We start from the raw sequence: 22,556 nt of genomic DNA on the forward strand, positions 1-22,556 counted from the left end.
TATCGAAAATGTGATGAATTCAAAGCTACTAAGGGATTTTCTTCATCTAAAATTATTTTATTTTCTGAAAGAATGAATAAAGATCTTTTTTGAATTCAGAAGCATAAAGAAAAGTTAATAAATTAAACCTTAATTTTTGCTCGTTTCTACTTTTCTCGTTCAACTGGATAACGCTATTCTTTCTATGATGCTAACTCCTATAAGTCATATTGTTTTACCCCAGCTGGATTCCCAAACAGCACAATTTTTGCTCCGTCTTCCAAATTAAATGGTGATCTGCAGATTGTTAAACAAACACAGCAATAAATATATAATTTAGTCCAGTATGTGCATACCTAAAAAGATCAAGACATGAAACAAAGATGATTTTATTGAGAACAGTCAAATTTGAACATCAGGAACAGATTTAGAGGCAGAAAACACTTTCAAGTTAACTCACTCCTTATCCGACATTTAACTTACAGGTTGCTACATATTACAAAAATACATACACAGTAAAGAATCTCTGATTTTAGCAAATAATCATTTAGAAATGTCTAGAAATGAATTGATGATTTTATTTGGGACGAGTCAGATTTGAATATCGGGAGTAAATTATCAAATTAACCGTTTGGGATTTTATGGACACTTTAAAAAGGATGTAATAAAATTTGAAAACACTTTACAGCACATAACACAAGCACTAGCTATAAACATTTAAAGCACTAAAACTTCTAAATGCCGCTGGCCCTTAAATATCATGGCAGTTAGCCAGAAAATGGCGCAGTTGTGGCAGTCTAATTAGTCACCGGGATTTTTCATCGCCCTTTAAAAATGGTTAAAAGCCCTTTAATAAACCAAATACTACTTTAAATTCCAACATTCACGCAAAAAACAATTTAATCCCCTTTTAGGAAATAGGCCAACATAGTTTCAATTAACATTTAAAGCCATATTTTAGAAATTTTTAAACTGTGACGTTGCATCACACATTAATAAAAGTTCATGGACAACACTAAAAAATTACTGATGGAACAATTAATCGCAATAACATCCGTTTATATTAATTAAGACCCAGCGACGAAAAAAAACAGACACATCCATAACATACGAAATACAATCTTACATCTGGTAATGTTTCACTTGTCAAAGTGCCACCATAATTTAAAGGCGTTTTATGCTACTTTGAATGTACGATCTATGCTTCTTTTTTATATTATCTTTTTATATACAGAAAGATTTCGATTCAAATGCATCACTAGAAACTCTAGTTCCAAAAAGTGTTTTGCATGTAAGCCTTCCAAGTTTTTTATTTATTTTAAACTTAGACCCAGAAAATATTTGATGAATTCAGTAAATTGTTCATCATAACAAGGGACTATACTTTTCTTTTGGCGAAGTATTTACTCTTTTACCGCTACAAATAGCGATTCAATTGTGATAGAGGTTTATAAATTAAAATAGTAAATTTTTATGTTAGAATAGCTCACTTCGACTTGCAATTTGACAAAGTGGATACATTACCATGATTTAATAACAACACACATTTTTCATAAGAATACAGTCGACTAAATAGGAATAATAAAGGGTGCTATATACGGTCAAGAGCAATGAGAAAGCTAATTTGATGATTAGTAGATTTTAAGAGGGAAAATATGCACTAATGAAATACGCAATTTTACAAAAGCTTCCAAAACTTGACACAGCTTAGAAAACAAATTTAGGTTAAAAAGAATTTGAAAAAGGTGAGGAATAATCTGATAAAAATTAATAATTTGAGATAGAACGAGTTTGGATTATGCAAATAAGCAATGGAGTTAAAAGAAAAATAAAACCGATAAAATTTCTAAAATTGGTAGCGACAAACTCGGAAAAAAAATTCAAACTAGAAATAAAACACCACCTACAACTAATTTTGCACTAAAATTACTCGGTTCGCCTCGTTCATGATAATCATCAACAGAATGGCAATCAACTAAATAAAGGCAGTGATATATAGGGTAGGAACAACAATGCTGTGTATCTCATTCAAAATATGGCGTAGCTAGGAAAGGGGCTGATGAAAATAAAGAACCTTCCCACAATTAACGAATTAGTTTTTGGTTTGAAAATAAAAGGTTTGAAACTAAGTTTTTAAATATACCTTCTAACATCATTCGTTCAATTTTCCCGAGGATAAATATTCTTTTCTTTTTCAATAAGAAATGTTATTTTCTAAAGACTTCATAGTTGGAAAGATTCTTGGATGTGGTAAGCCAAGCATGAATACTAAAGAGACAAGCCTATTTTACTAGTTATTTTATAGCTGATGTTCTTTATCGACAAGATGAATCTGGCTACGCCACTGAATTTCAAAATAAAAACTAACATTCTAAGCAATAGAAAGAAATAAGCACTAACTAAACAAAGAGGTAGAATAAAAATAATTTCGTCGAATAATTTCTTGCTGTGTATTTCAGTTTCCTTTGTGGCTTTTTCCTGTTTCACTATTACAATAAGACAAGAAGCTAATCTGTGAACACAAACTAATTTAAGGAGTAGAAAGAAGCAAGAAAAACAACAAATTAAAAAGGAGGTAGAATATAATAAACTTCATAAAATAACTTTAAGCTATCTGAATAGTGTATTTTAGTGTTCTTCTTAACGTTGTTCCCACTCTCTTGTGCAAGAAAGCATGAAGCTAATTTGTGAAGTTTATTCTGAATTTGGAGCTCAACTTCAGCACTGTACTTAAAACTAAAATCTAAGATATTGAGAGAAATGAGAAAAACAACCAACTAAAAAAGAGGTAAAAAAATATACGTTTCGTGAAACAACTTCAAGCTGTCTAGTCTGTGTATTCCACTGTTCTTCCAGGCAATGTTCTAGTCTTCATATTCTGATATTCTGGTGACTAGTCTTGACTTCAACCAAGATATTTGTAGTTTTGACATCCTTCACTGGATGACTGAGGATCTGTAAAACATGAAAAATAAGTCTGGATCCAAAGTTGAGTTCGTTTCATACGGTAGCCTCAGATTTTTTTTCCTTTAACACAAGAGTTTTGATGTCGTACTGAATAAAGTAAAATAAAAAAGGAGACGTTTCAGTAGAGTGGCATTAGAAGAAGGTGGAGGTAGTATTCTCCAACCATATTTTCATAAGCTGCACACCATCCAGATGCACCACGGCGTATTCTCTTTTGCGTAAAATAGTTATGTCTTAATAATAATTACCAAAAGTTTACTAAACTACTTATAATTAGTTTAGTATACTATTTGTCGTTGCTTTAATACATTAAAGATGATCAAAGAGAGTAGAATTGATCTATTGAATTCTGCCACTTTATGTTCCTTCCGGTTTTTCTGGTAGGTAATTCTACTTCTACTGGTCATTACACTCTTTCTTTGTCAGGAGATTTACGCAATTAATTAAACCTATATTATAAAACCAGCGTGTCTTGTTTCGAGTTTTAACGGACAAGTTTTTTGATGACTTGATAGGTGATTTGAATAAAAGGAATTCAAATATTTTGTCTAGCAGGAGATAACTTAATTTACTTAGACAATGAACGATATTAATTAGTGATTGATTGTATCGGTGGAGAAAAAAAGGGATTAAACTGATTAACAGTTAAGGTAACCCCAAAGGAGCTGTTAACTGAGGTAATTTGTTATAAATTTGAAAAATACCTAACGACGAATCGGAAATGGTTGATTAACATTTGCAAAAAAAAAGGGGTAATGGGATCTGCGAATTGGAGGAGATGGGGTGGTTATGCACTGTATAATACACAAGTGATGTTTTGGAGAGTATTGTCAATTTAAATAGGATCTAACGTTCCCCGGGGGGTTTAGTTAAATTGGGTTGAGTTGCACGAAGGTTCAGTAGTACGAGAGTTCAGTAGCACGGGGGTTCAGTTGTACAGGGTTTCGGTTATACAGGGGTTCAGTTACATGGAGGGATTCGGTTGAACGAGGGGGGATGCTTGTCTGTATTTTGTGTTAAATAAGTAGTTTTTGTATCTTTTAAAAAAGCTGTAAGGGGTGTAAGAGATTCAGTTGCATGATTCCGTGTGGTTGTTCTTTACTTGGTGGTCGTCAAACAAGAAATTTTTGTGTTAAATAAGTAGTTTTTATATCTTTTAAAAGGGGCTTTACGGGGTTTGAGAGACTCACTTGCCTTATTCTGTGTGGTTTTTCTTAACTTGGCGGTCATTAAAAACGAAATTTTTGTGTTAAATAAGTAGTTTTTGTATCTTTTAAAATAGCTTTACGGGGTGTGAGAGACTCAGTTGCCTGATTCCGTGTGGTTTTTCTTTACCTGGTGGTCATTAAAAACGAAATTTTTATGTTAAATAAGTAGTTTTTGTATCTTTTAAAAGAGCTTTAAGGGGTTTGAGAGACTCAGTTGCCTGTTTCCGTGTGGTTTTTCTTTACTTAGTGGTCTTTTAAAACGAAATTTTTGTGTTAATTAAGTAGTTTTTGTATCTTTTAAAAGAGCTTTAAGGGGTTTGAGAGACTCAGTTGCCTGATTCCGTGTGGTTTTTGTTTACTTGGTGGTCGTTAAAAACGAAATTTATGTATGTGTCTGTATGGGCGTTTTTTGTCTCTTTGGGCTGTGTGTGTGTCTCTTTGGGATTTGTGTGTCTCTTCGAACTGTGTGTATGTCTCTTTGGGCTGTGTGTCTCTTTAGGCTGTATGTCTCCTTGGGCAGTTTGAATCTTTATGGTCTGTGTGTCCCTCTTTTGGCTATTTGTGTCTCTTCGGGCTTTGTGTCTCTCTATTGGATGTGTGCGTCTCTTGTCTCTTTGGGCCGTGTGTCTCTTTGAGCTGTTTGAGTATTTTTGGTCTGTTTGCGGGTCTCTGTGAGCTGTTTGAATCTTTTTGATCTGTGTTTGTCTATTTGGGCTGTGTGTGTCTCTTTGGGCTGTGTGTGTTTCTTTGGGCTTTGTGCGTCTTTTTTGGACTGTGTGTCTCGGTTTACTGTTTGAGTGTTTTTGATCTGTTTGTTTCTCTTTGTGGTGTTTGAGTCTTTTTTGTGCTGTTTTTTTCTCTTTGGGCTTCTGTCTCTTTGGGCTGTTTGTGTTTCTTTGTGCTTTGTGTGTCTCTTTGGGCAGTTTGAGTCATTTTGGTCTGTGTGTCTTTCTTTTGGCTGTTTGTGTCTCTTAGGGGCCATGTGCACCTCTTTGGGATATGTTTGTCTCTTTGGGGCGTTTGAATCTTTTGGTCTGTATGTGTCTGTATGGGCGTTTTTTTTTGGTCTGTGTGTGTTTGTTTGGGGTTTTTGCGTCTCTTTGGGCTGTGTGTCTCGTTGGACTGTTTGATTCTTTTTTATATGTTTTTGTCTCTTTGGGCTGTTTGTTTCTTTTTTTGGGCTGTGTTTGTCTCTTTGGGCTTCTGTCTCTTTGGGCTGTTTGTGTTTCTTTGGGCTGTTTGAGTCATTTTGATCTGTGTGTGTCTCTTTAGGCTGTATGTCTCTTTGGGCAGTTTGATTCGGTGTGGTCGGTCTGTGTATTTATTTGGTTTGTGGGGATCTTATATGTAATGTTGGTGTATTTTTGCAATGTGTGTCTCTGTGTAGGTTTTGAATCTTTTTGGTATGTATTTGTCTGTATGGGCGTTGTTTTTTTATTTTTTTGCTGTGTTTGTTTCTATTTTGGGTTTTTGTTTGTGTTAGGACTGTGTGTATTTCTCTTTATCCTGTATGTGTATCTTTTGGCTGTGTGTGTCTCTTTAGGCTGTGTATATCTTTGGGTAATTTGAATCTTTTAGGTCTGTGTGGGTCTCTTTGGGATGTTTGTGTCGATTTAGGCTTTTTGTCTCTCTGTTTGATGTGTGCTTCTCTTTGTGGCGTGTACTTCTCTTTTAGCTGGGTGTCTATCTTTGAGCTGTATGATGTCTCTTTGTGATCTATGTATCTATTTATGTTGTGTGTGTCTAGTTGGACTGTGTGTCTTTTTGGGGTGTCTGAGTCTTTTTGGTCTATGTTTGTCTCTTTGGGCTGTTTGTGTCTCTTTGGGCTGTGTATGTTTCTTTGGGCTTTGTGTGTCTCTTTGAGCTATGTGTCAATACGTTTAAGCAATAAATATCTTTAAGCTTAACCCATCTTTATTCTTTAGAATAGTTCTATTGTAAGCAAGTAACAAACTCTTTCCTGAAGTCATCTCTTGGATACACAATGCAGAAACTTCATTTAAGAAACTATGAAAAAATTGTAAGTAAGTAACAAATTCTTTCTTGAGTTCACCTCTTGGATACACAATACAGAAATTTCATTAAGGAAATTATGAAAAAATTGTAAGTTAATAGCAAATTCTTTCTTGAATTCACCAGCTGGATAAACAAAAAGACATTTCGTTCAAGAAATTATGACAAAATTCTAAGTAAGCGACAAACTCTTTTTTGTAGTTACATCATGGATACACAATACAAAAAACTCATTTAAGAAATTATGAAAAAATTGTAAGCAAATAGCAAACTCTTTCATGAACTTACCTTTTGTATATGAAAAAATTGTTAGTAAGTAGCAAATTCCTTCTTGAATTCACCTGCTGGACAAACAAAAAAGACATTTCGTTCAAGAAACTATGACAAAATTCCAAGTAAGTAACAAACTCTTTATTGTTTTCATGACTTAGATACACGATGTAGAAATTTAATTCAAGAAATTATGAAAAATTCTCAGCAAGTAACAATTTCTTTCTTGAAGTCAACTCTTGTGTAGAAATTTAATTCAAGAAATTATGAAAAAATTCTCAGTAAGTAACAATTTCTTTCTTGAAGTCAACTCTTAAATACACAATACCGGAATTTCATTCAAGAAATTATGAAAAAATTGTAACTAAGTAGCAAATTCTTTCTTGAATTCACTTGTTGAATAAACAAAAAGATATTCCATTCAAGAAATTATGACAAAATTCTAAGTAAGTATCAAACTCTTTATTGTTTTCACAAGTTAGATATACGACGTAGAAATTAAATTCAAGAAATTATGAAAAAATTCTCAGTCTAAGTAGCAAATTCTTTCTTGAATTCACCTGTTGGATAAACAAAAAGACATTTCGTTCAAGAAATTATGACAAAATTCTAAGTAAGTAACAAACTCTTTATTGTTTTCACGAGTTAGATAAAAGATGTAGAAATTAATTTAAATAAATTATTAAAAAATTCTCAGTAAGTAACCATTTCTTTCTTGAAGTCAACTGTTTGATACACAGTACGAAAATTTCATTCAAGAAATGATTAAAATATTTGTAAGTAAGTAAAAAATTCTTTATTGATTCCACCTCTTGGATATACATTACAGATACTTAATTAAAGAAATTATGAAAAAAATCGCAAGGAAGTAACTTTTTTTCTCTTTATCACAAACAATTTTCACTTAGATACATGATGTAGAAATTTAATTCAAGAAATTATGAAAAAATTCTCAGTAAGTAAAAATTTCTTTCTTGAAGTCAACTCTTAGATACACAATATGGTAATTTCATTCAAGAAATTATGAAAGTATTTGTAAGTAAGTAACAATCTCTTTATTGATTTCACCTCTTGAATATACACTACAGATACTTCATTCAAAAAACGTGATTAAACACGTTTTGAAACTACATGCTATTTGCATGCCTTTCCTTGGCACCTTTCCAAATGAGCGGGGATTCCCCACTGCTTCCTACACATTGCAAAAAGTGAGCAGTACGAAAACTCCACGTTTTCAACCAGACTGGGTTTTTTGTTTTTTTAGACAACACGAGAGACATGCAAAGTCGAGAGAGACATGCAAAGTCGACATAACTTTATTTAATTTTTTAAAATTCAATAAATTATGAAAAAAATTCTCAGCAAGTAAAAATTTCTTTCTTGAAGTCAACTCATGTGTAGAAATTTAATTCAAGAAATTATGAAAAAATTCTCAGTAAGTAACAATTTCTTTCTTGAATTCAACTCTTGGATAAACAATACGGGAATTTCATTCAAGAAATTATTAAAAAATTGTAACTAAGTAGCAAATTCTTTCTTGAATTCACTTGTTGAATAAACAAAAAGACATTTCATTCAAGAAATTATGACAAAATTCTAAGTAAGTAACAAACTCTTTATTGTTTTCACGAGTTAGATATACGATGTAGAAATTAAATTCAAGAAATTATGGAAAAATTGTAACTAAGTAGCAAATTCTTTCATGAATTCACCTGTTGGATAAACAAAAGACATTTCGTTAAAGAAATTATGACAAAATTCTAAGTAAGTAACAAGCTCTTTATTGTTTTCGCGAGTTAGATATACGATGTAGAAATTAATTTCAAGAAATAATGAAAAAATTCTCAGTAAGTAACCATTTCTTTCTTGAAGTCAACTCTTGGATACACAGTACGGAAATTTCATTCAAGAAATTATGAAAATATTTGTAAGTAAGTAACAAACTTCTTTATTGATTCCACCTCTTGGATATACAGTACAGATACTTCATTCAAGAAATTATGAAAAAAACTCAAGTAAGTAAGTAACTTTTTTTCTCTGTCAACTCTTAGATACACAATACGGAAATTAAATTCAAGAAATTATGAAAGTATTTGTAAGTAAGTAACAATCTCTTTATTGATTTCAGCTCTTGAATATATAGTACAGATACTTCATTCAAGAAATGTGATTAAACACGTTTTGAAACTACATGCTATTTGCATGCCTTTCCTTGGCACCTTTCCAAATGAACGGGGATCCCCCACTGCTTCCTACACATTGCAAAAAGTGAGCAGTACGAAAACTCCACGTTTTCAACCAGACTGGTTTTTTAGACAAAACACCCACAGAGATGACACAGAGTCATAGTGAGAGAGATATCAAAAAGTTGGGTTGATCTAGGTTCACTTAGAGTGGCGCGCCACTCTAAGTGAACCTAGATCAACCCAACTTTTGGATATCTCTCTCACTATGACTCTGTGTCATCTCTGTGGGTGTGTTGTCTAAAAACCAGTCTGGTTGAAAACGTGGAGTTTTCGTAGTGCTCACTTTTTTGCAGTGTGTAGGAAGCAGTGGGGGATCCCCGTTCATTTGGAAAGGTGCCAAGGAAAGGCATGCAAATAGCATGTAGTTTCAAAACGTGTTTAAACACATTTCTTGAATGAAGTATCTGTACTATATATTCAAGAGGTGAAATCAATAAAGAGATTGTTACTTACTTACAAATACTTTCATAATTTCTTGAATTTAATTTCCGTATTGTGTATCTAAAAGTTGACAGAGAAAAAAAAAGTTACTTACTTACTTGCGATTTTTTCATATTTTCTTGAATAAAGTATCTGTACTGTATATCCAAGAGGTGGAATCAATAAAGAGTTTTTTACTTACTTACAAATATGTTCATAATTTCTTGAATGAAATTTCCGTACTGTTTATCCAAGAGTTGACTTCAAGAAAGAAATGGTTACTTACTGAGAATTTTTTCATTATTTCTTGAAATTAATTTCTAAATCATTTATTTAACTCGTGAAAACAATAAAGAGTTTGTTACTTACTTAGAATTTTGTCGTAATTTCTTGAACGAAATGTCTTTTGTTTATCCAACAGGTGAATTCAAGAAAGAATTTACTACTTAGTTACAATTTTTTCATAATTTCTTGAATTTAATTTCTACATCGTATATCTAACTCGTGAAAACAATAAAGAGTTTGTTACTTACTTAGAATTTTGTCATAATTTCTTGAATGAAATATCTTTTTGTTTATTCAAGAAGTGAATTCAAGAAAGAATTTGCTACTTAGTTACAATTTTTTCATAATTTCTTGAATGAAATTCCTGTATTGTTTATCCAAGAGTTGTCTTCAAGAAAGAAATTGTTACTTACTGAGAATTTTTTTATAATTTATTGAATTAAATTTCTACACATGAGTTGACTTCAAGAAAGAAATTGTTACTTGCTGAGAATTTTTTCATAATTTCTTGAATTTTAAAAAATTAAATAAAGTTATGTAGACTTTGCATGTCTCTCGTGTTGTCTAAAAAAACAAAAAAACCAGTCTGGTTGAAAACGTGGAGTTTTCGTACTGCTCACTTTTTTCAATGTGTAGGAAGCAGTGGGGAGTCCCCGCTCAGTTGGAAAGGTGCCAAGGAAAGGCATGCAAATAGCATGTAGTTTCAAAACGTGTTTAATCACGTTTCTTGAATGAAGTATCTGTACTGTATATTCAAGAGGTGAAATCAATACAGAGATTGTTACTTACTTACAAATACTTTCATAATTTCTTGAATGAAATTTTCGTATTGTGTATCTAAGAGTTGACTTCAAGAAAGAAATTGTTACTTACTGAGAATTTTTTCATAATTTCTTGAATTAAATTTCTACATCATGGAGCTAAGTGAAAATTGTTTGTGATAAAGAGAAAAAAAAGTTACTTACTTGCGATTTTTTCATAATTTCTTGAATGAAGTATCTGTACTGTATATCCAAGAGGTGAAATCAATAAAGAGTTTGTTACTTACTTACAAATATTTTCATAATTTCTTTAATGAAATTTCCGTACTGTGTATCAAAGAGTTGACTTCAAGAAAGAAATGGTTACTTACTGAGAATTTTTTCATAATTTCTTGAAATTAATTTCTACATCGTTTATCTAACTCGTGAAAACAATAAAGAGTTTGTTACTTACTTAGAATTTGGTCATAATTTCTTGAACAAAATGTCTTTTTGTTTATCCAACAGGTGAATTCAAGAAAGATTTTGCTACTTAGACTGAGTATTTTTTCATTATTTCTTTAATTTTATTTCTACATCGTATATCTAACTCGTGAAAACAATAAAGAGTTTGTTACTTACTTAGAATTTTGTCATAATTTCTTGAATGAAATGTCTTTTTGTTTATTCAACAAGTTCAAGAATTCAAGAAAGAATTTGCTACTTAGTTACAATTTTTTCATAGTTTTTTGAATGAAATTCCCGTATTGTTTATTCAAGAGTTGACTTCAAGATAGAAATTGTTACTTGCTTAGAATTTTGTCATAATTTCTTGAACAAAAGTTGACTTCAAGAAAGAAATTGTTACTTGCTGAAAATTTTTTCATAATTTCTTGAATTAAATTTCTACATCGTGTATCTAAGTCATGAAAACAATAAAGAGTTTGTTACTTACATGGAATTTTGTTATAGTTTCTTGAACGAAATGTATTTTTTTTTGTTTATCCAGCAGGTGAATTCAAAAAGAATGTCTTTTTGTTTATTCAACAAGTGAATTCAAGAAAGAATTTGTTACTTGCTGAGAATTTTTTCATAATTTCTTGAATTAAATTTCTACATTGTGTATCTAGGTCATGAAAACAATAAAGAGTTTGTTACTTACTTGGAATTTTGTCATAGTTTCTTGAACGAAATGTCTTTTTTGTTTATCCAGCAGGTGAATTCAAGAAAGAATTTGCTACTTACTTACAATTTTTCATATCCACGAGGTGAGTTCATGAAAGAGTCTGTTATTTGCTTCCAATTTTTTCATAATTTCTTAAATGAGATTTCTTCATTATGTATCTATGAATTAACTACGAAAAGTAGTTTGTTACTTACTTAGAATTTTGTTATAATTACTTGAAAGAAATGTCTTTTTGTTTATCCAGCTGGTGAATTCAAGAAAGAATTTGCTATTTACTTACAATTTTTTCATAATTTCCTGAATGAAATTTCTGTATTGTGTATCCAAGAGGTGACCACAAGAAAGAATTTGTTACTTACTTACAGTTTTTTCATAGTTTCTTAAATGAAGTTTCTGCATTGTGTATCCAAGAGGTGACTTCAGGAAAGAGTTTGTTACTTGCTTACAATAGAACTATTCTAAAGAATAAAGACAGGTTAAGCTTAAAGATATTTATTGCTTAAACGTATTGACACATAGCTCAAAGAGACACACAAAGCCCAAAGAAACATACACAGCCCAAAGAGACACAAACAGCCCAAAGAGACAAACATAGACCAAAAAGACTCAGACACCCCAAAAAGACACACAGACCAACGAGACACACACAACCTAAAGAGATACACACATCACAAAGAGACACCCACAGCCCAAAGAGACACATACAGCTCAAAGAGACGTACACGGCCCAAAGAGAAGCACACATCCAACAGAGAGACACAAAGCCCAAAACGACACAAACAGCCAAAAGAGACACACACAGACCATAAAGATTCAAATTGCCCAAAGAGACATACCGCCTAAAGAGACACACACAGCCAAAAGACACACAAACAGCATAAAAAGAAAAAAACAAAGTCCTATGAGAAAAACAAAGCCAAATCAGAAACAAAAAACCCACAAAGATACAAAAAAAAACGCCCATACAGAGACATACATATCAAAAAGATTCAAACCCTCCAAAGAGACACATTGCCCAAAGAGACACACATGGCCTCTAAGAGACACAAACATCAAAAAGACACACAAAAAGAAAAAAAAGATTCAAACTGCCCAAAGAGACATAGAGCCTAAAGAGACACACACAGACCAAAATGACTCAAACAGCCCAAAGAGACACACATAGCCCAAAGAAACACAAACAGCCCAAAGAGACAGAAGCCCAAAGAGACAAAACACAGCCCAAAAAAGACTCAAACAGCTCAAAGAGACACAAACAGATCAAAAAGACTCAAACAGTCAAACGAGACACACAGCCCAAAGAGATGCACAACGCCCAAAGAAACACACACAGAAAAAAAAAAAACGCCCATACAGACACATACAGACAAAAAGATTCAAACTCCCCAAAGAGACACACATAGCCAAAAGAGGCACACACGACCCCTAAGAGACACAAACAGCCAAAAGAAATACACACAGACCAAAATGACTCAAACAGCCCAAAGAGACACACATAGACCAAAGAAACACAAACAGCCCAAAGAGACAGAAGCCCAAAGAGACAAACACAGCCCAAAAAAGACTCAAACACCCCAAAGAGACACAAACAGATCAAAAAGACTCAAACAGTCCAAAGAGACACACAGTCCAAAGAGACGCAAAAATCAAAAAGAACCAAACAGAGAACAAAGATACATACACAGCCCAAATATACACACACCGATCAAACATATTCAATCATATAAAAGAGACACGCCACCTGACCACAAATACTCAAACAACTCAAAAAGATACGCTGCCCACAGAGACAAGAGACGCACACATCCAACAGAGAGAGACAAAGCCCGAAGAGACACAAACAGCCAAAAGAGGCACACACAGACCATAAAGATTCAAACTGCCAAAAGAGACATACAGCATAAAGAGACACACACAGCCCAAAGACACATACACACAGTTCGAAGAGACACACAAAGCCCAAAGAGACACACACACAGCCCAAAGAGACAAAAAACGCCCATACAGACACATACATAAATTTCGTTTTTAAATACCACTAATTAAACAAAAAACTCACGGAATCAGGCAACTGAGTCTCTCAATCCCCTTAAAGCTATTTTAAAAGAAAAAAAAAATACTTATTCAAAAAAAAAATTTTGTTTTAATTGACCAATAAGTAAAGAAAAACCACACGGAAACACGCAACTGAGTCTCTCAAACCCCTTAAAGCTCTTTTAAAAGATAGAAAAACTACTTATTTAACAAAAAAATTTCGTTTTTAATGACCACCAGGTAAAGAAAAACCACACGTAATCAGGCAACTGAGTCACACAAACCCCGAAAATATCTTTTAAAAGATACAAAAACTACTTATTTAACACAAAAATTTCGTTTTTAATGACCGCCAAGTTAAGAAAAACCACACAGAATAAGGCAAGTGAGTCTCTCAAACCCCGTAAAGCCCTTTTAAAAGATAAAAAAACTACTTATTTAACAAAAAAATTTCATGTTTGACGACCACCAAGTAAATAAAAACCACACGGAATCAGGCAACTGAGTCTCTTAAACCCCTTAAAGCTTTTTTAAAAGATACAAAAACTACTTATTTAACACAAAATACAGACAAGCATCCCCCCTCGTTCAACCGAATCCCTCCATGTAACTGAACCCCAGTATAACCGAAACCCTGTACAACTGAACCCCCGTGCTACTGAACTCTCGTACTACTGAACCTTCGTGCAACTCAACCCAATTTAACTAAACCCCCCGGGGAACGTTAGATCCTATTTAAATTGACAATACTCTCCAAAACATCACTTGTGTATTATACAGTGCATAACAACCCCATCTCCTCCAATTCGCAAATCCCACTACCCCTTTTTTTTGCAAATGTTAATCAACCATTTCCGATTCGTCGTTAGGTATTTTTCAAATTTATAACAAATTACCTCAGTTAACAGCTCCTTTGGGGTTACCTTAACTGTTAATCAGTTTAATCCCTTTTTTTCTCCACCGATACAATCAATCACTAATTAATATCGTTCATTGTCTAAGTAAATTAAGTTATCTCCTGCTAGACGAAATATTTGAATTCCTTTTATTCAAATCACCTATCAAGTCATCAAAAAACTTGTCCGTTAAAACTCGAAACAAGACACGCTGGTTTTATAATACAGGTTTAATTAATTGCGTAAATCTCCTGACAAAGAAAGAGTGTAATGACCAGTAGAAGTAGAATTACCTACCAGAAAAACCGGAAGGAACATAAAGTGGCAGAATTCAATAGATCAATTCTACTAAAGAGTTTTATCAGATCAATTCTACTAAAGAGTTTTATCAGATAGTGTATAAAGTCATTAGTTGAAGCTGTGACAGCGCTGCACAAATTGTAACCTTGACATCTGTTACGCAGACTGCATGACGCCTGAAACTTTTAAGCTCCTAAAAAGATTTAGTTTATCACAAACGGAGGAGTATGCTGCACAAGTTAACATATTTGTGAAATATTTTCTTCTCAAAATTTCTCTGTTTTCGAATGATTGTGAAAAATTAGTAGCCTACTCTTTAGAAATGATGAAAAAGCAATAAATCATTTTGTTTTTGTCGCTTCATACAACAATGCAAATGACAATTTTTGGCTTTGAAAATCGATTTCAACGTAAAACCCTAACGAATAATTCCTGAAAAATATACTTAAAAGCAAATGGTACATTATCTACCGTTTTTGAAGCGTGTCGAACGCCTCTGTGATAACAGGCGACGGTAGCCATAGAGATATGGAACACTTGTAAGACTGGAAACTGGCGCTTGTGCCGAAAATAAGAATTACCATTATCATGTACCACTTGGCTACTTTGTTTGACAAGAATATCGGTATGTTTAGGTACTTCAAAATGCAGGGGAAATTAAAGAAGGCATTATTTTCCCATGTTAACCTAAGCCTATTTAGTGAAAACTGTATTATGACTTAGATAATTCCTGAAAATCAGAATAGTAATCAATCGTTACTAACAATCGTTAGTAACAATCGTTACTCCCTTTGAAATTGTCTACATTTCTAAAAATATAGTTCGCCAGCCTATTGACAATAATTGAAGCTAGTAGTATTAAATCCCTATATTCAAATGCTAAATCACTAAAGATCGAACTCCTATGATAAGCTTTATTCGCTTTGGTTGGGAAACAAAAAAACAGCTTGAAACGGTGATTCTACTACCAACTGTAGGGAGCTATAAATTCTGTGTAAAATAAAACAAAACAATCCTGTTGCGTAAACTCTTGGAGAAGAAACTCCGATAGTCAACAATAAAGATGGTCGACGATAGTATTCTGACGGTATATTTTAAGTCTCTGAGTATATTAAATTATTTTCGTTTGAAAACAATAAATAAATGAAAGTGAAAACCCCAGGCGCGAAGGCACTAGCAAGTCAGCAAATTTAGTTGAAAATAGATTGATATTCCACCCCAAAGAATATGGCTAACTTATCAGAATGAGAACTGGTACTAGTGTCGACGAAAAAAATACTATCAATACCATCTAGTGTTTGGCGAAACTTGGCATTTCTTCAAGCTATATAATCATTTTTCTGTCAGGGTCTAAGATCATTCTCATTACTAGCCTAATTTTACCAATTACACTAATTAAACTAATTATTCTTATTATTACACTGAAAAAATGCCAGGTGTTGCCAAACTAGATGATGGTAATAGTTTGTTTGTCGACACTAGTGACAGTTTCTACTCTCTTAAGTTACCAAAACCCTTTGATCCCACCCCTTAATCTGAGCAAACCGGACCCATTAGTCCTATCAGTTTCTACAAACATGGGGAATGAAGCTTCAAGAAAAAAACCTTTATAAATTCATATTCTGTGCCTCAACACCTTTCGAACTACCGCAAAAGAAAGTAGGAATGAAATCGTAACAACAAAAAGGCTACTGATACTTTAAAAACACAAGGTTAACATAAAGAATTTGCACAATTAAAAGTTGTAACAATAAAACCTCGAAAGTTACCTTTTCAAAATTGTAGAAAGCTTTAAATAAGCCGATCCTAGTTTAGACACATTTTCCGACATGATTCAAGGATTACAGGTTTAAGTTTCCATAATTCTGTGTATGACTGTATTCATTATCTAAAACTGGTAAAATTGGTCCATTGCCATGATCTTGGGAAGCAAGGTGACAAATTCAAAAGCTGAAAGAATAAGTTTTAATTAAAAACAATTGTACTGGGTTGTTTCCAAACAGCTAGATCAATCAGCGCTTGTATCAAAATTATTTATTTATTAGCAGGGAGATTAGGCCGGACCGTATCAAGGATTTTTTGGGATGGGGGGGGGGGGGGGGGGGGGGGGGGGTGGACAAAAGATTTTTTCGGGGGGGGGGGGACTTTAAAAACGTATAAAAAATTTGTTTGTATTCGTCTTTGTTACATCTTTACGAGTCAGACAAACATTTCGAGGGGGGTCAAACCCCTTTGGTTGGAAATGATGATAATTTAAGTGTGGGCACAAAAAATGGTCTAGAGGAGGGCAAGTTCGTCTGCAAAACCAATTCAGGTAAATTGTAAGAAATTCCAAAAGAAATGATACTTAATACTCTTCTTCCCTGTTTAGGTTCCTCCTAAGCTTAGCATTTTTTATTTTTGCTTTGATATAAATGAATATTTTTCCAGTTTCTGTAAAGGAATCTCGAAAAAAGGTACAGATTAAGAAAGAAAAAAAAGCTTCCAACAAGGAAATCAACAAAATTTACAATTGTCATGTGCAAGGAGGAGCAAACAAGATATTTCCCGCCCTTAGATGGATTTACAAAAAAGTGCAAAACTTAATAATATTTGGAAGAAAATGTGGCAATTTCTCGGCCAGAAATAAACATTTATTCGAGGGGTTGCCCACTTTCTGCTACTTGGTGTACATATCGGAGTATCCTATGCCACACAATTCCGTCATGCCCGGCATAGTTCCACCGGCCTTGGCACAGTCCCCGCTACGCTTGACATGTGTCACATGATGTGTGAAATTTGTAAGTGGACGACCACTCACACTTCCTCACTTTTTCTCTCCTTTGGAAAACTTGTCGGGCTTGTCCCTCTGGAAATTTTTGGGGAGAGCCATGATATCAGTGGGAGCAACAGAGAACACCCTATTTATTAATTTAAAGAAATTAAAGTATTCTCAAATACCGCTGTGATTCAAAATGACCTATAAAATAAACTGCTGCTTCAAAGGTCCATTGAAATTAGGTCCAGTCTCGTCTCGTCTGAGGTCAAAGGTCCTGTCTCGTCTGTTAAAAGCTTCATTAATCAATTGCTTATCTTTTCTTTTGAAATTCCAGTTCCCTTTAAATCCTTTCATATGAGATCTTCCTAGCCCATGTGGGGACGACCTGCTTTTCGTTTGGTCTCAGGTGGATGGCTAAACAGCGTGATTTTCGGCAAATTATCGCAAGCTACCCCAAAAGCGTCAACCAAAGCTGTCCTTCCTCTAGATACCAGAATTCCTCTTAGAAAAAATCTAGCACCTTTTCGTCAACTGTTTGAAGCGCCCACGTTTCCTTGAGCCATGGCTGACCCCTGAGCCATAGAGAACTTACTGATAAAAGTGGTGACTCAAAATTTTTCGTTCTTTTTATTCTCTTCAAGTGCTGGAATTTTCGTACGAAAGAACCGGCCAGATCTTATGTACTTTTTACTAGCTTAAAATTAAACATATCCACAACGGATCCATATTTGGCTTCCGTTTCTGACACACTTAAGGAATAATGTAATTGGCTTGCGAGAATCACTCACAAATATAAACTAATGAAATTAAAACAGACTTTTAACTTAATTAACTTTCATCCGGCCGGGTTGGCCGACTTGAGGCTTCTTTGCTGATGGTATCAAGCCAGTATTTTTGGTATGCCTTCCCATTTGTCGCAGTCTTCAGCAGTACTGGGAAGAGGTAGTCGGAAAAGTTTTCCTGCCAACGCCAGGGAGATCCTTCAAATGCTATTTTGGGCAGTTGGACTGGAGACATTGGTTTCCGGACGTGTCCAAGTCCTCGAAGCTGTTGGAATTGGATGATTTGCATGATGGCTTGAGAGTACTTTAAAGAGGACAGAATTCGTTCGTTTGATACGGATTTAGGTGAGTGAAGCCAGCAAGCTTTCGCAGTGAATAATTTCGAAAACCACCAGTCGGTGCTCATCATCAGCTTTGAGTCCATGTCTCCGCTTCATACGTTGCAACCGAAATCACAAAAGTACTGTTAAGTCATTTCTTCAGTTTTATAGACAAGTATTTTTTTTTTCCAAATACAGCATAGTGATAGTGACATGAAACATGCGGAGGTGAGAGCCAGGCATCGTTTGATGTCCTTTGAAGAGTCATTTGCGGAGATCAGCAAACTCCCTAGGTAAACAAACAGACCGACCCACTTGATTTCCTTGCCCTGAATAGCAACTTTCGTGTGAGACGGACCTATTTCTGAGTGCCGTGCTACTTTCATCGCCTTGGTCTTGCTACCATTCATCTTCATTCCGAAGAATGTAGCTGCGTCGTCGATAGTATTTGCACTCGCCTCGATCTCCCTTATTTTAAAATTCAAACGATTGATGCCATCAGCGTATGCGTGCAGGTCGAAGAGGTATTCTTTTAAGATTATCCCTGTGCCATCAGGGACATGTACCAGCACAGCATTTAGGAATAGGCAGAACGGAGTGGGTGAAAGAAAACGTCCTTGGAGAACGCTTGTAGAGGTAGAAAACTCTTCAGTAAGTGCTTCGCTAGACTACGCCATGTTTCTCACCTGCTGGTACATGCTCTTTATAATGTCAATAATATCAGAGGGGATTCCGTAGTGAGGCAAAATATGCCTAAGACCCTCTTGCCAGATCATTCCGAAGGCTTGCTTCAAGTCGATGAGCACGAAAGAATAAGACAGAAAACAAACCTGCAGTTTCAAAATGACAGATGTGTAGTCATCGGCAGAAATAACATTTCAGGAAAATGATACACATGTGAAAATGATATGCATAGATAATAGTTTAACTTCAGACGGCGAGACCTTTTTGAAAAAACAATAATAAATTTTATAGTTTAATTACTTATTTTGTCAGAATTAAATTATTGGTCAAACAATACCTTTAAAAGTACTGCATATTTTAGGCCCAATTTGGTTGTGGAATTGCTTGTTCTTTCTCACTCTAGTCTATTGAGTTGTGACCAGAGAAGGATCTAAGGGGGGCAAGGAGGCAACCTTCCTGGCTCGTAAGGCACTTTCTGATATCATCAAATAAAATTGGAACCCTATTTTTCGAGCTCCGGAACGCATCAACGCTTACCAGAGGAGAGTAGGCAATGCTTCGTTCGGGAAGCGGTAGGGATAGAAGATAGGACAAGTCAGATGACAGGGGGAAGGTTTCCTCCCTTAAAACGCCTATAGGTAACCTTACTTGTATGAAATAATTTTGTGCATTCGTTTAGACAGGAAAAAGTGGCCTAATCTGAGAACCTTCAAACGTTGGTTACAATACTATGATGACACCAGTGGAAAGTACCGTTCTGAGCTTTGAACGCCAAAGGCAAATAAGAGTGAGTGGTATTGTATTCGGGACATTAATATTTAGTGCACCACATCTTTCCTTTATTTTTCATTTGTCAATTTCAATATTAATAAAGTGCTACCAGCATCGAAACAAGTATAATGGTACAACTGTAGTACTAAGTTCCGACGTAAATATGTCTGTGAATTATGTAGTTGAAGTATGCCGGTGTTCTTTTAAATAGCTAGAAAGACGGTAATTATTTTTTGTTTCTTTTCTTCTTGATTTTTTTTCATTTTCCGAAAGAACCCCAAATTAAAGGAAGAAGGAAACACAGTCTGTCGTCTACAGTCTGTCGTGTAGAAGGAAAGTAGAACTGTAGAACTCTTGAAATTTGCTATTGTTTTTAGGTGGGAACTCTTTCTTTTTTGTACTTTTACACTGTCACACTGTTCAAAGTTGCAATATTTATTTCGCATTTATTTATGCTTGCTAATAGATTCATAGTCAAGACTATATGTATGTGCTTATTGAAAGAGTGAATAACATTTCGAATTTGACAGTGAAAGCACCATTCAGTGGAACAAAAAAGCTCATTATTGGTCATGGTGCTTAGCCTATGTATTATAGCTACACACTCAAGTTCTTCATCTAAGTAGAACCTCTTTCTCTGACGCTCAATCCTAATGAAATTAAATAAAATAAACAAGTTTTTTCGACTGAAAGTAAGGAGCAACATTAAAACTTAAAACGAACAGAAATTATTCCTTATGAGGGGGGTTACTCCTCCACAACACTTCGTTCTTTACACTAAAGTTTTCTATTACTTAAAAAAAGAAATTCTTATTTTTCTAATTAAACGAACATAGTGTTCCAGGAGTCGTTCTTAAAGGATTGGAACATAATTCAAACTTAGAGTAAATAGCGAGGTGTTATGGAGGAGTGACCTCCCTCACATACGTAACAATTTCTGGTTCGTTGTGAGTTTTAATGTTGCTCCTTACTTTCAGCTAAAAAAAATTTTTTTTATTTAATTTCTGATCGTCTTTGAATAATGCCAGGAAATCTGACTACTCCTCCACGGAAAAATACCTCCTTCCAGTAGTAATGTATCTATATATTCTAATGGCACATGCAATTACACAAGAACCGTACAAGAAAAACCCATGCCTGTGACATTAGAATTACATGTGGACATTTTAAAAAGCTGGCATGGTAACAACCAGACCGGTTTTTGAGGCAACACTCATTTTTAAGGAGCCAGTCACAGATAGGAATGGTTGCTCAATATACGATAAATTGATTAGTGATTGGAGATGAATAAAAGGAATGATTTTCTCTACAATTCAGACTATCAAGATAATTTAATTCATATAGAGTAGTTTATTATTAGAGTATAATAGTAGAGAAAAATGAGTGGTGCATTTACATTATTGGAGATTAATGATGGAGCCATGGAATTGTCCGCGGTTAATTTCCCGGGAAAGCGTTTTAAATGGTCTCCATCAAGAAGTGGTTATTTCCCAGAATTCCTATACGAAATTTTTTATTTGTTTTACTTTCTCTTTGGTGAGATTTTTTGGAGGAACTGTATGGGGGAAAATTTTAGTGGGGTTAGAATTCTCTTTGGGATTTTTCCGTGGAGGGAGATTTTCCGCTTTGATAATTCCAGTGGGGAATTATAACCAGGAGTAATTCACCCTGGTGAAATTTTCCGCAGAAGAAACTTTCCAGTTGTTTTTTAGGAAAAATTTTCCACGTAGGGGGGATTTCCAGTGTGAATACAAAAACAACCAGAAATTCAATAAAAAACCGTTTTTTTCGAATGATAGAATGAGGAGAAATTTTCTGGCGGAATCGTCTGCAAAAAATGTACGTGTGTTTGTGTGTGTGTGTGTGGGTGGGGAGGGGGTTATTCAGTGCGGATGGACTTGTCCGCGGTTAATTTTCCGGGAAAACATTTTAAAGAGTCTCCATCAAGAAATTGTTCGTGGGTGGGAATTTCCATGGAGGTGAAAGCAGGTTTCCCTGGGATTATTTGAAAAATGATCAGAAATTATATTAGAAAAGCAAATTTTTCAACTGAAAGTAAGGAGCAATATAAAAAATTCAAACGAACCGAAATTATTCCATATATGAGGGGGACTGCCTCCTCCTCAATATCCTGCTCTTTACGCTATAGTTAGACATTTTATTCCGATTTTTAAACAACGACTCCTGAAACACAAGGATCGTTTGATTAGAATAAGGAATATTTCTTATAAAACTGCTTAAAAAACTTTTTAACTGGTTAAAAACTATTGATTTTTATATTTAATATCTGCAGAGATTGAATACTGCAGGTTCAACAAGGAACCGGTTCATGACCGTTGTCGCAATTACCACTGTTTTGCTGAGGTTTTGTGTATGACCATTATCTGCTCCATATCATATGATCGAACTCTGCCTCGAGCAAGGCCGTATTCATCGGAGGATGCTACAGGGTGTGTCTTCAAAAGTTTTTTTAACCCCCACTCTGAAAGAGAATAAACCCCTCCGGGCAATAATCACAGGTACAAACTTGGTCTCGAAAAGATCCTTGTCTGTTTTATGGGTTAATCACCCATAAGGCTGATTTATCTATTTATCCCGACGTAACTAAATGCTAAATTCACGCTGTCTCATTATTGGGAAATAATAAGTAATTGCTGTTGTAAGTAATTGCAATAAATGCAATTTTTGTGTTCTATT

At 34.4% G+C, this 22,556-nt stretch overlaps 1 protein-coding gene across 6 annotated transcripts in view; it reads right to left on the reverse strand.

Moving 5' to 3' along the window:
- Positions 1 to 354: 354 nt before the first annotated feature.
- Positions 355 to 22,556, reverse strand: part of Ttc19 (tetratricopeptide repeat domain 19) — a 157,103-nt gene continuing 134,901 nt past the window's right edge. For 5 of the 6 annotated variants that reach the window (XR_016141794.1, XR_016141796.1, XR_016141795.1 and 2 more), the window contains 2 exons: positions 16,314 to 16,494; positions 355 to 2,934 (listed from right to left, as the gene is read on the reverse strand). The gene's annotated coding sequence lies outside the window, so the exon portion shown is untranslated. Of the gene's footprint in view, positions 2,935 to 16,313; positions 16,495 to 21,945; positions 21,964 to 22,556 lie in introns of those variants that run through there. The other variant, XR_016141799.1, reaches the window with a different exon arrangement.

Source organism: Artemia sp. Qi Xiang Cuo, chromosome 5 (genome assembly GCF_049724085.1).
Source record: "Artemia sp. Qi Xiang Cuo chromosome 5, ASM4972408v1, whole genome shotgun sequence".
NCBI lineage: Eukaryota > Metazoa > Arthropoda > Branchiopoda > Anostraca > Artemiidae > Artemia > Artemia sp. Qi Xiang Cuo.